This window comes from Asterias amurensis, chromosome 17 (assembly GCF_032118995.1).
Source record: "Asterias amurensis chromosome 17, ASM3211899v1".
NCBI lineage: Eukaryota > Metazoa > Echinodermata > Asteroidea > Forcipulatida > Asteriidae > Asterias > Asterias amurensis.
This window is the reverse complement of record NC_092664.1, coordinates 16373870-16387553: the sequence shown is the minus strand read 5'-3', so window position 1 is coordinate 16387553 and position 13684 is coordinate 16373870. Positions and strand designations below refer to the sequence as shown.

Genomic DNA, 13684 nt, shown 5'->3' with positions numbered 1-13684 from the left:
ATTACCTCAATGACGTGGTCATCTTCTTCCCCATGTAGCCCGAACCCAGACTGAAAGGGAATAATACTCGGTCTAATTAATATTCAAAATGAGACTTAAGAAACACCTTTGTCGTTGGGTGTGAAACAGATCTAGGCGGCAGGGGAATTTTCAGTTTGCAATGGGGGCACTCCCATTTGCTTTTTGAGATATTGTGGGCACCAAGGCCAAGATCATGGCAACAAAAGCCATGGCCTTCAAGGCCCGATGAACTGAACCCGAAAAATTGTCACTCTAAATGACTTGCATAATGCCGTTCTATACACGGTCGTGAATGTTTTAGCAAGAATTGTGTTGGTTATCTCTTTGAAATACTTCATATAGCATAATCTCGAAATCACAAGGGGAATGTCATTACAGGTAAACACAAATCCTCTTACACCACGCAGTTTGCGAATCTGTCTTCACTGCTTGTAGTCCTACTAATCAACTAATCCATTCAAGGATTACAGGTCAATTTTGTTATTTATTAAATTGACTTCAAAATAAATAAAACGTGTGCGATGTTTTGTAGGCTATATTGCAATTTGATTTGAGTTTGTGCATAATTTCAACTTAGGAAGTGCACATCTCATAAGGTCATCATATTCTCGTATAACGTAGAAGGAACATTCTATACAAAGGGGGGGGGGCATTACAATCATAAAACAGAAGACTAGATTAAAAAAGACAATTATTATTTTGTTTTCAAATGTATTATATGCAAGCTTGAATATACATGTAGCCCCTTATGTTAATAGATTCGTTGTAGCATGAAATAGATAGTTTGTTCACCCTTTCCGTTGTAATGTAATGTAGGCCTGGTCTGGAATTTCATCTTTGAAAGGGCAAAGCCATTTTCATTTTACACGTATACGTCCATTGTAAAATATCTGAAAGTTCATATGATGATGAGAGACGTTTGAAGGGGCACCAAGGCTGCAAGACAAGGGGCAACAGAAGCTGTGACCTCTGTGACCTCTGTGACCTCTGTGTAATTTCAGGCTTGACTGGTTGCTTAATTGAATTTGTATGAAGTAATACACTCAGCGAAATATTTAACATATCAATTACCAATAACCTTTGAGTTGTATTTATAATGATTTCAACAGAGTGGTGTCGATGTACTTTTTTGTTATTTTATTTAATGAAGGCATATGCAAATTCGCAGCTGCAGTATATGAAACTGTAATTATCATTTATGAGTGGGTGAAATTGCTCGTAGCGCTGCAACACGAAAGCTCTTCACCATTTAATATTGACACCCGAAAACCGCAATCCAGCAGCTTGCACGTTAATTATGATTCGTGTTGGGAAAAAACACCAACATACATTCAACGAAAAAATTCCCATGATCATCTTCTGAACCACGAATTGTATAAGTTCATGCTCAGAGGATTTGGGTACTATTAATTTTTTTTTGTAGAACACAAAACACAATGTCCACAGATTTTCATTAAACTTACACGGTTTGATGGTGGAAAGCTTCATTCAAATACTTGCTGAGGTGCTGTATTTTTTATTATTTTTATTATTATTTTATTTTAGAAATGAGTAAAACAATGTCACGAAAATAGCTTAGAAAATGCTCAACACTTTTCTGCTTTGGAAAAATAATGAGGAAGGCTGTCACAGATGGTATACTAGTATTGCATTTTGATTGGTAATCTTAATCTGATAAGCAATATTGTTCGGGATGCAGATTCATAAATTAAGACCAAGTTGTAGATTTTTACAAATGAAATATTTTCACATAATTGCGAGTAATTTCTATCAGCGGACAAAAAGTACGCCTGGTTTCTTTTCAAGCACAAGTCCATTGTGACGGATGGATGGAAATTACTCGATCTAAAAAAAGAATTCCGACTAAGGTTAATGACATGGATGAATAGGTTTTTTCCACATGTACAAATTGCACTCGAGCTGATCATCAGAAGAAAAAAAGACTTGTCAAAGAATTGTCAAATGTAAGACAAATTAACCAGGAACTCGGGCCTACAATTACAAGGATGCCAGGGCCTCGGTTGCCCCATGGTCTTGTCCCTCGCAAAGAAAAAAACTCCAGTCTAGGGAACTAGTCCCAGAGAATGACATACCCATAATCACAGAGTCCCATTTTACTGGTGGTGCAGCACATGTTTTCTGTGCTCGGCACATGTTTTTTTGCATGTCAAATTAGTGTGCTTGAACATGTTGATGCAATTGGCATGGTAGTTCAGCCTTTGAGCTCAGCAAATGTCATAGTTTTAAACTAAAATAAATACAATATCAAAGTCCTCATTGTATTTTAATTAAAATTCCAAATTTTTGTTCTGCGAGTTCATGCAAAACGTGATACCGCCCAACTCTTCATTCATTCACATGTTTATTTCAATATGAAACTAATTCTTTACACGCCACAAATAAGAAACTGTTATCGGTAATGTACACATTACATGCTCTACTGATCGAAATTTGATTGGTATTTAAGATAAAAATGGGTCATGCCTCGTTGCCCACCCCCATTGCAAGGTTGATGAGTTCAGAAAATATAGATAAGTGCTTGTTGACATAGTTGTTGCTTCTTGAGCATAAAGTACAGTATGAACAGTGTACTCACAGAAATGGAAAATCGAAAAATTGTTATATTAATAATGATGACGAGGCTCCTACATTGATTGCTTTGTAATTGTTCGTATTATTACTCGTTATCCAAAGGTCTATAGTTTATACTGACAAGAAGGAAAATACAGCAACATGCACCAAATAGTACAAATTGTTGAGGGTTACGATATTTTTGTAATTGGCATATAACTTAAATTCCTCTCTCTGTTGCAACATGGATGTATGGTTGCACCGTACTCTATAGTTACATCGATACCTGCATTTAGCAGCAGTGTTCTATACTTGACCTTGATAATCCCAGTCAATGCTTAGTGGTGCATTTAGCAGGGTTGATGCCTAATAGTGCCAGGGCTATAGAGCGTGAACCAGTTCACTTACAAATGCAACGAAGTCCTCTGCTGCAGTTAGAAGGGGTTTATTTTCCACTGTGTTTTATTTTGAAGCATTTAGCAGGGTGCCCATAGAAAACAGACGGTGGATAAAATTGACGAACAATGTCTAATAAGCAAAGAAAAAAAAAGAAAAAAAAAATCTTTTGCCTGCCCTTTTTATAAGGGTGTTGATACCTTGTGTATATCAGGTTTATGGCCATGACATGAAATCCTGCTCACTGTGAATGGTTTTATTAGTATAATTTACCTATGAGTTTTATGTTTATTGTCATCAAGTTTTTGATGTAAACAAGTGAAATCACAGAGCAATGTTTTCAGGAGAGTCGCGTTAACACCAACTGCTAAATACGTTTTCATGCTTTCGTCTCCTGAGACGAACACGATATTCGCGACTATTCGCTATAATTGTTAATCTATTATACAGACATTATGATGGAAACAGAAAGTTCTGCTTTATCCATCATGGAATTCATTAATCATTCAGTTTCAATGAATACTTAAGAGTCAAGTCCGATCAGGTTTCGATTTAAGTTATTTAGTTACACATACCGGGATATTTCTATGCAGAAATACGCAAACATTTAAAAGTTGGAATGCAAGCTATTTTCTAATTGACACATACAAATGCTCAAGACTGTTTTAAGTAATGTTTTACTCCGACATGATCGACACAAACTAATATTATTCAACACATACGTATCTATATAGGACTGGATTTTTGTTGATCAGTTAAATTTTGTTGGAATCCGCTGGCTTTTTACAACGCAGAGAAATACATAAATGAATCAAATAGTATATATTAATACGTAGGCTAATACCATAGAATGCAACATGCAAGGTTTACCTTCAAAGGTCTGAATTTGTATTGTTTTATACAGTTTTTTTATGTTTATTCTCACGGAAATTCATAGAATTGTTGAATTTACAGGAAATAAACCAAACCACAAAAATCTTCCTTTGTCAAAACTATCACACAGCAATAGATTTATGTAACTAACATTGCTTGTGTTGTGATCGCATCTGTGTTAATTTCTCTTCCAGAAAATTAATTTGTTTAGAAATCATTTCTGCTTCGCGTCTTTATAACAAAATTAGACACAGGTCAAGGTCTTTTCAACCGATACGCGATGACAGAAAAATAAAGGCCACATTTGGTCGATGAAGCTCTTTGTTGGAAACAAGATAGCTCAGTATAATTTTTACCCAATCTCATATAGACAATGTGCCCTTTGACATCATTATGTTTACAAATCATCCACAGAGCCTGGAAGTCATAGATCATAGATAATAATAAATAATAATACCATTTATATAGCGCCTTTTCTTAAGGTTACAAAGCGCTCAGAGAATTACAGGACAAAACAAAAAGGGGAATGTAAAAAAAACCAAGAGGAAAACCACGACTATAGACAAAGCTTGCAGCATTTAGCCACGAAAGTCCCGTGAAAAGGTGGTCTCTCTTTGACTAAAACTGCAGGACAAGCAAGGCGAGATTTACTGATTGAAAAAGAATGTTTTCAGAGACCTTTTGAACATGGTAACGGAGCTAGAACGATTTGTACCCTGTATGGATTACGGAGACTCAGTATCTGTTTGTATCCACTACTATTGATATGATGAAAAGGGGCACATCTCAAAACATGTTCAGCTGTTACATTTATAACTTATACATTTATATGTAAATTAGGACAAAAATGTACAATTTCCCATATGACCAGTGCAGTATTTTGCCTGTCATAAAAGCCCTGGAACGTTTAAGGTTACATTCGTAAATGGAGGTTACCCGTACATCGTTTCACGTTTTTGCCAGCATAGCTCTCTGAAATTTAGGCTACACAATTGAACTTTGGATTATTTTAAAAACCACTTCACGCCTTGCACTGTAAACCGTGTAGGCGGATTTCATTGCCAACTTACATGCAATACCAGTATGAGCAAACGTAAATAGATTTTGTCAATTTATTTCTGGATTGAACTTTTAAAGAAAGAACAATTTGCCATCTCCTTTGGGAGTCCATTAAAACTAATGAACGCCCTTAGGCATTTTCTCACCTATCGACAGGACTTCCCCATATAAATATATTGTTTACATAAATAAGAACCAACAAACATAGAAACTATTAAATTCGCACATGCAACGATCGCAGCGTGTTTATCATCACTCTGCAATCACACCTGTGAAACCTATCAACAATCAATGGATAATTTCTTAATTATTATAGTAATGTCATAATTATGGAGGCGCTGCATAATAAACCATTATGCAAGAAGTGCCCAGCGGAGGAAAAAAAAATCGAAGTCGGTTTCGTGACCACTGAGTCACCAGTGTACTTCTTGCCACGGACTCCCCATAGTGAAGTAGTTGTAGCCTCCAATGTAACGGCACCACATGCAATCTTCTATACAGTTCTGTAGTTCAAAGCGATGGTACACATCACTTGAAGCCTATATATATACCTGACCCCTCAATGCACCCATATTAACATACTTGAAGCAATTTAGGGGCATGCATTCCACTCATTTGACTTTTAAATGTGTGTTAATTTCCGTGTGTACTGTAGGCAACAGAGTAGGTTTACAGTGGGGTCAGGTATAAATATACGCTGGTTTAGATTCCTTTGGGACTCTAATTAACATATTTCCATCTAATTTGCATAAATACAATGTGGTTATTCTTCTACACGGGATAGTCTGTAGGCCTACCCATCGTGCTTGTACGGACGATACGAAAACGAGGAGTCTCTTTGTGTGAAATATCGTGTTGATTACATTATGTTAATGCAGTAAACACTACACATGGCTGTCAGTGTCATTCGTATAGACGTGAACATTGCACACTGACTGGGGCTATGTACACATTGTACATGATTTCATGTACATGCATATCTACTCACGTGTTAAGTGTAATAATACGGCGCCCTTATTTTTTGCGTTTTTGCTTTTTTTTGCTAATACAGAGAATTATACTTTTTCTGCATTTTATCTGTACACATACACACTGTTTATTATGTACTTGCATATAAATTCACGTGTCAAGTGTACAAAATATTGTGTATGATGTGCTGTTAACCATGCATTTATTTTTAGTATTTTTGAATTTTTCTGCTAGTACAGAATTTGTATACATATTTTCATTTTATTTGCCCAAACCTGTACTCCGATTCAAAATACCTGCTTATTTTATATAAAAAAATAGTATAAAAAATGTATACCAAAATGAAAATACATATTAGGCCCTGAGCATCTCCCCTCTTAAGTAGTAGGCCTACAACAATCAAAGTAAGTATTGTTAGCATATTTTTAACATAATTAAAACATGTATATTTTCCTGTCTTCGTATTCTATGCATCTTTTGATCATCAATCATCTTTTAATAACAATATTCTAAAATAAAATTGCATTGTAGTTCGTAATATCTAAATAATAAAACCAATGTGATAAATGTATTGATGAAGTAGGCCTACATAACATCTTTCAAACTTCACCACAAAGAAATTTGTGGTGAAATTTGTATATGGTTAAGCAACCCTAGCGGGTTCATAAAGCAGTTTACATTAAATGACAGTTTTTGCTGGTGAAGAATGTTTGCTTAGCAATGCTTTACATTATGATGATATAGACTAGACATGTCTGCGGTTAACCGTGTAACGTACAATGAACACCACACCACAACAGCACACGTTAAGACCATATTATTTTTGTATATAGATTGACAACACACTGCAAAATTATTTCCCAACCAGTCGTTGTATTAGTAGGCATACTGTGATTTTTTAGGATTTTTCCCGATTAATTACTGATCTCCCCGCACCGTCAGATTTTCTTGGAAAAAAAACGAACTTGCCATTCATGGATCATTACCATTATTTTAAAGATTTTTTTGTAATGACACACAACACAAACGTCCACAGATTTACAGTAAATTAAACGGTTTAAAAATAATGATGGTAGAAAGCTAGCTTCCCAGAAAATATTACTTGCTGATGTGCAGCAGTTTTTGAGAAATGAGAAAACAATTTCCTGAAGACAATCCCTGCTCTGATTCACAAAACGTGACGAACAATGAAGCTGAAACTTCTACAGGTTAATTATATTACATACATCTTCATTCACAGTGATTACGGATTCATGTTTTGGCCAAAAACTTAATATACAAAAGGTATCAACACCATTTAAAGTATTCGTGCTGCATGCATAAACACGGCATAAAAATAGTAAACCTTTAGGCGTATGCCAAAAATATTTCAACAAAGGGTATTGTATTGATCTTTTGTACACATGCCGCGTGTCTTTGTTAAAGGTCTGTCAACACCAACCCAACCTCCAATGTGAAATTTGCGGAATGCTTTAGGGAAAACTTACAGCTTATTCAATACCCAGGACTTATAATTATGTTAAGCCGATTTATATTGGGTTTCTGCCGTTGAAGGACTGCTTTATTAGTTTATAGCAAACCATTATGGAGATGGGAATTTGCCCAACTTAATATCTGAAATGGATTGTTTTGTGTTGAAAGCTTTTGTCAGTGATGGTTAAATTGAAACACGAAGCAACATGCAATTGTGTTTCACATCTTTATTAGATTTTTTTTGTCTGACATTAAAGTTTGAATCATAATTAGGTCCGGTGACCCATTCACCTGATATATAGCTACTCTAAATGGTGTGATAATTAATTACTAATTAGTTTTGAAAAATGGTACCTCTTGTTTCAGTTAAACAACTCCCAACCAGTTTGAATCACAAGGCCTTGTGACCTTGCAAGGTCTGAGTGATAACCCATGCACCAGTGTACTTAATAGCCAGAGAGGTCTCTGTGTCTTTTTGACACCCTGCTCTAAATTGTTGCATCCTGTTTGATCTGTCATACATAGTGAATAATTTTTGAGACTAAAATTTCCAGCACCTTTTACCAGATCATGGCTACGTGGGCTTTACAAATGAATGATGATGAATGTAAGACGCAATCGCTCAGTCCATGTCTCATTAAAACGAATGCTTTTTGTTTTAGATTTATACTGTGTTTTCGACTGAACTGTGGCGATACGACCCCTTGATTTCATATAATTGAAGTTTTCCTTGATAGTAAGCAAAACTGTCCGCTCGCAAGTGGAAATTTCCCTCCTTAGCTTGGCTCGGGTCAGGGCTAATTATGGTTGAAAAGTTTACCTGGTGATATCCATACATGTAACTTGTCTCACATAACAGGAAAACCACAAGAAAGTAAACCGGTAAGCGGTTTATAGTGGAAAACTGATGTCTCAGGTGCCTTTTGACCAAAGAACATCGTAAATCAATGAAATACAAACTACTTCCAGTTCTATTTAAAGGAACACGTTGCCTTGGATCGGACGAGTTGGTCAAAACAAAAGCGTTTGTAACCGTTTTTTATAAAATGCATATGGTTGGAAAGATGTTTTAAAAGTAGAATACAATGATCCACACAAGTTTGCATCGAAATTGCGTGGTTTTCCTTCTACTGTGCGAACTAACATGGTCGGCCATTTATGGGAGTCAAAATTTTGACCCCCATAAATGGCCGACGTGTTAGTCGACGAGGTAAAAGGAAAACCACGCAATTTCGAGGCATGTTTGTGTGGATCATTGTATTCTACTTTTACAACATCTTTCTACCCATATGCATTTTATAAAAAACGGTTACAAACGCTTTTCAAAGACCAACTCGACCGATCCAAGGCAACGTGTTCCTTTAACGACAGGTATTCGCCTTTCCCCCGTCTGTCCCACAAAACTATTCCTGTGTAAATAACCTATAAACATTCAGTCAATGGGCAGTGTTTGTTTTTCTGTGCTGAAATGTTTCGCTTTGAACAAGTTTTGGACAAGGTTGTGGACTTTTGAAATATAACATTTTGTTCGACATGTTTCTTGGCTGAACTGTCGGTTTGTTGATTATTTTGGTCAGCTTTACGGTATGGAAATGTGCCTTTAAGCATGTCTTTGAAATTTGTCCCAGAATGTAACCGCGTGACGTCAATACGTTGTGTCTATAAAATAGTGTACACCCACTTAAAGGGAGTGCATAACAAGAGTAAGTAAAACATAAAAGTTCACCGATTCGCACAAAACTTTGGTATAAAAGTGGCCATGTTGGGAAACTACGAAATGCTTGTAATGCAATAGTTTTTGAGAAATTGGTAAGATATCACGAGTCAAAAACTTTGAAAACAGTGAAAAAATTAAGGTTTTATTCACATTTTTCTTGTGACTTCAACGACCGATTGAGCTTAGACTTTTACTAATTTTAGAGGTTTGTTATTTCATGTATGAAATGTTGAAACTGGTCTTTGACAACTACCAATGTGACACGTGATTTTAGTCATAGAGAAAGCTGAAATAAAACTCGTTGCAACCCAAGCTCCAACTTGAACCGCCCTGAATGGCCTGAAGAGTATATCTTAATATAGTCATGGATAATGATGTGATGCCTTCGTGTATAGTTTCATCTCGATTATTATTCTGTTACCTCTCGCACTGATATGGTTCATTCAAGTTAAGGTGACGTGACACCCTAAATACCAAATTGAGTTAGGCTGATAATTCTCATCACCTCCTCATGTGACAAAAAGTAGACTTGTGGACAAGTCGTTAACTGTCGCGGTGATAGCGTTCCGAGTATTCGATCGTGGAATCTGAATCATTACACCATCACCACGACTCAACTATCTCACCGCGACCGACCATGAACGAGTTTAGGCTAGATGCTGTATCTGTGCTGAATTGATACCAGGCATGTTGTCAGATTACATTATGTCCACGTGATCTCTGCCTTGTGCAAACATGACTGTGCAAACATGGCTTTACATGAATGAGAGAAGCACATTTTTAACCCTTAAAGTTCGATACTTTTTGTAGATCATTTTTTTTGGGGAAAAACATGAAGCCGTGCTCGATGTGAATGAAGATGTCTGTAATATAATGCACGTGAATTTTTTTCCAAGCTAACATTGAGGTAAACATAGCATAAAAACAACACGTCACAGAGACGTTCCATACATATTGTCATTATCAATGTGCTATACCTCCGAGGGAAAGTCATTGCAATGATGGACTGGAAGGCGGTTAAAGGCACTGGAAACTATTGGTAATTGCTCAAAATAATTGTTAGCATAAAAACGTACTTGGTAACGAGCAATGGAGAGCTGCTGATAGTGTAAAACATTGCGAGAAACGGCTCCCTCTGAAGTAAGTAACGTAGTTTTTGAGAAAGAGGTAGTTTCTCACTAAAATAATAAAAGAAACCTTATTAGGCCTATGCATTTGAAAGCAAACAAAGTAATGCTACAAAGGTGTTTTTTTCTTTCATCTTTCTCTTGCAAAGTCGATGACCAGTTGAGTCAAATTTTACAAAGATCTGTTATTTTATACATTATTGCTAATGTTGGGATACACCAAGTGAGAATACTGGTCTTTGACATTTATATACCAAAAGTGTCCAGTGCATTTGTTGCGGTAAACAATAATGCAGAAAAACAAGACCTTTGTATGTACCAGATAGAAGTTCCATACCTAATGTCATTATCAATGTGCTATGCCTCCAAGGGAAGTCATTGCAATGATATTGAAACTGGGAGGCGGTTAAAAAGGGAGAAGGTCTAAACTAAACTCACAAGTTCTCTTTGTATATCACCGTGATCAATTTATGCCCCTCACGTACCCGCTGTCCATTAGTAGAGAGAGAGAAGCCGCGAGGACGGTGAGGGTCACGAGGGGAGCTGTACTTGCGCCAAGAGTTCCGAGGGTTCCGAGCCAAACACTTGGCTGATCAGTTCGTGACCACAAGCTGCCCCTGGAGTGTCCAGTTGTTGTCAGAAAATCGAATCTTGCTTGGGTCCATGTGGTTAGAGAATAGAGGTTTTAAGCAGATGACCGGAGGGCCTGATGTTATAAAGTGCAATGGGTTGGCTCTTGTATATGATTATGCATGGAATAAGACACTATTCATTTAAAAGAGACCTCATTATTGTGTACATCTTGATAGAACTACTCTGCTCTTGGTCTATTTTTAAAGCCCCCGATTGGTGGTTATAGGATTTCAACGTATCTCGAGCTCGCCTCGATGGTTTAGCCCTTTCTCAATGATGTACATGTACCTATTAGATTAACATGGTATCTCGCTAATTACCCAACTTTGTGCAGAACATGGCTGTGTCATAATTATGTATAGTTACAAATTGTACCAGAATGTGGAAGACTTCATAATATGAAGGTACGAAGTTCTTAATCCGAGCATTGGTGAAAGAAAACCAGCGAGCTATTATTATACGGAACTGCCCCCAACCACCAGGCTAGCTCTGTGGTTTAGTGGTAAGACATCTGCTCCTAGCAATGTAATGTCATGGGTTCGAATCCCACCCGAGTAATTTGCCCGTGGAAATTACTGACTATACAGTGACTAAGAGTGAACACAGAATTATACACGGATTGATTACAAAACAAAATTACAAACAACTGATTTTTTTCTCTCTCCAAAACGAGATTGTTTGGATCAATGGATTTTATAACAACTCACTGTCAATAGTTTCTGGATATCACCTCAATTCAATTCATTATGACGTTTATTCCATACTCTTTTTGGAAAATAGTTCAATATGACAATTTATCAGTACAAAATTTTATCTGTTATTAACCAATCATGTTCAAGCAAAGTCAGAAAGCGACTAATACAACACTAATTCGGATGACTGATTGAAAATTACAGAATTGAACCATCATGAGAGTGTGTTCATGTTGGGCTTGAACTTATATAGACGTGTGTTTACCTCAGCATAATTGCAAACATATGCTTCTGTGTCTCCTCATAATACGCACTGAAGGGCCCATGATGCGTAACATATGCCACAACGATAGACCAAACCCATCGGGTCGAACTTGACGTAGATTATGTTTCGAATACCGATACGGTAACGAATACCTTGGAGTCGAATTATTACATTATATCTACATGCAGTTTTACATGTTGAGTTAAGAGTAAATCATAATCGAAACTGGTATCGGTTACTTTGAAAATAACTGCTTGCAAAGTCTGGGGTCGAAAGAAGTGTCACAAGGCCAGTTTATTAATTTATGTACATGTTTCACATCAATACAACTCGCACAAACTTTGGAGATAAACAACCCTTTTATTGAAATCAGTTAAGTTAAAAAATATTTTATTTAAGTGAACATGAAAGTGAGAGAACCCCTTGAATGTCTGTCTTGTAAATGTAGAGTTATTGAAACCACGGCATGGGCTTGAGTGAGGAGATCTGACTTTAGATAAGTATAATGTTCGCCTTTTTGGAGCCCTTGGTGCCTGGCATAGCAATGCTTTACAGATGACATCAGTTGCTGTCACAACATATGTCTTATTTACTTCTCAGTTATTAGCATTCATTGTTCTCTAAACTGGTTGGGTCTAAATGTTTTCCGATGTGAAATAATTGGACCAAATCGTTCCTTGTTAGATATTCGGTTTAACACCAGTAAACATTCTTAATTCTCGGACTGGTGTCTCGAAAACTGAACTCAAGAATTTGTTGAATCTACAAAAAACCAGGTCACGTACGTTTTGTACAAGAATGACTCAAAACTGTGATTTGGAACAACTGCAGGAACCGTGTATCTCCAGGGATACTCAGCGGATTAAACTTGTTGGCATCTCGCCATGATTGTGCCCAGGTCTTAAACAAGGATCATCGATCCACAATTTTCTATGAATTCGAAATTGGAACAGTGTTGCATCTTGCAGATCAACGTGACAAATTTTGAGTGAAGAACTACAACGACATATTAACCAGAGAAGTCAGTTCATATCTCTCGGGTTAATGATTTACTTAACTGGTTGTCAAAAGATTTGCCAATATGAGTAAGCCTCCTTGATCAACCCAACAGGGGCAGAACATTCTATGAATTCAACATTAGAACAGCGTTAAATCTTGCAAATCAACATGACAACTTTTGAGTGAAGAACTTTAAAGTAATGTGAGCTCGTTCTAACCTTTAGGGATAATGATTTACTTAAAGGCAGTGGACACTATTGGCAATTGTCAAAGACTAGCCTTCACAGTTGGTGTATCTCAACATATGCATAAAATAACAAACCTATGTGAAACTTTAGCTCAATCGGTCATCGAACTTGCGAGGTAATAATGAAAGAAAAAAACACCCTTGTAACACGAAGTTGTGTGCGTTTAGATGGTTGATTTCGAGACCTCAAGTTCTAAATCTGAGGTCTCGAAATCAAATTCGTGGAAAATTACTTCTTTCTCGAAAACTATGGCACTTCAGAGGGAGCGGTTTATCACAAAGTTTCATACCATCAACCTCTCCCCATTACTCGCCACCAAGAAAGGTTTTATTCTAATAACTATTTTGAGTAATTACCAATAGTGTCCACTGCCTTTAACATGTTGTCAAAATAATCGCCATGATTGTGCCGATGTCCTGGGTTAGGTTCCTTAAAGGGCAGAACAATTTTCGAAATTATAACAGCGTGGACTTTTACAGATCGAAATGACTCAAGTTTTGGGTGAAGAACTTTTGGGTGTAAGAAATATTAATTGGGGAACTGAACTTGCTGTCAAATCGCCATGGACCAGGTTGGGGTGGACTTAGATCATAAATTCGATTACAGAAATTTGCCCAAATGCATTTGAACTTCAACATGTA

The 13684-nt window shown here is 36.7% G+C and overlaps 1 protein-coding gene across 8 annotated transcripts in view; it reads left to right on the top strand.

Moving 5' to 3' along the window:
* LOC139950172 (uncharacterized) overlaps positions 1–13684 on the top strand; it is a 165235-nt gene that overhangs the window by 4611 nt on the left and 146940 nt on the right. The window lies entirely within an intron of this gene.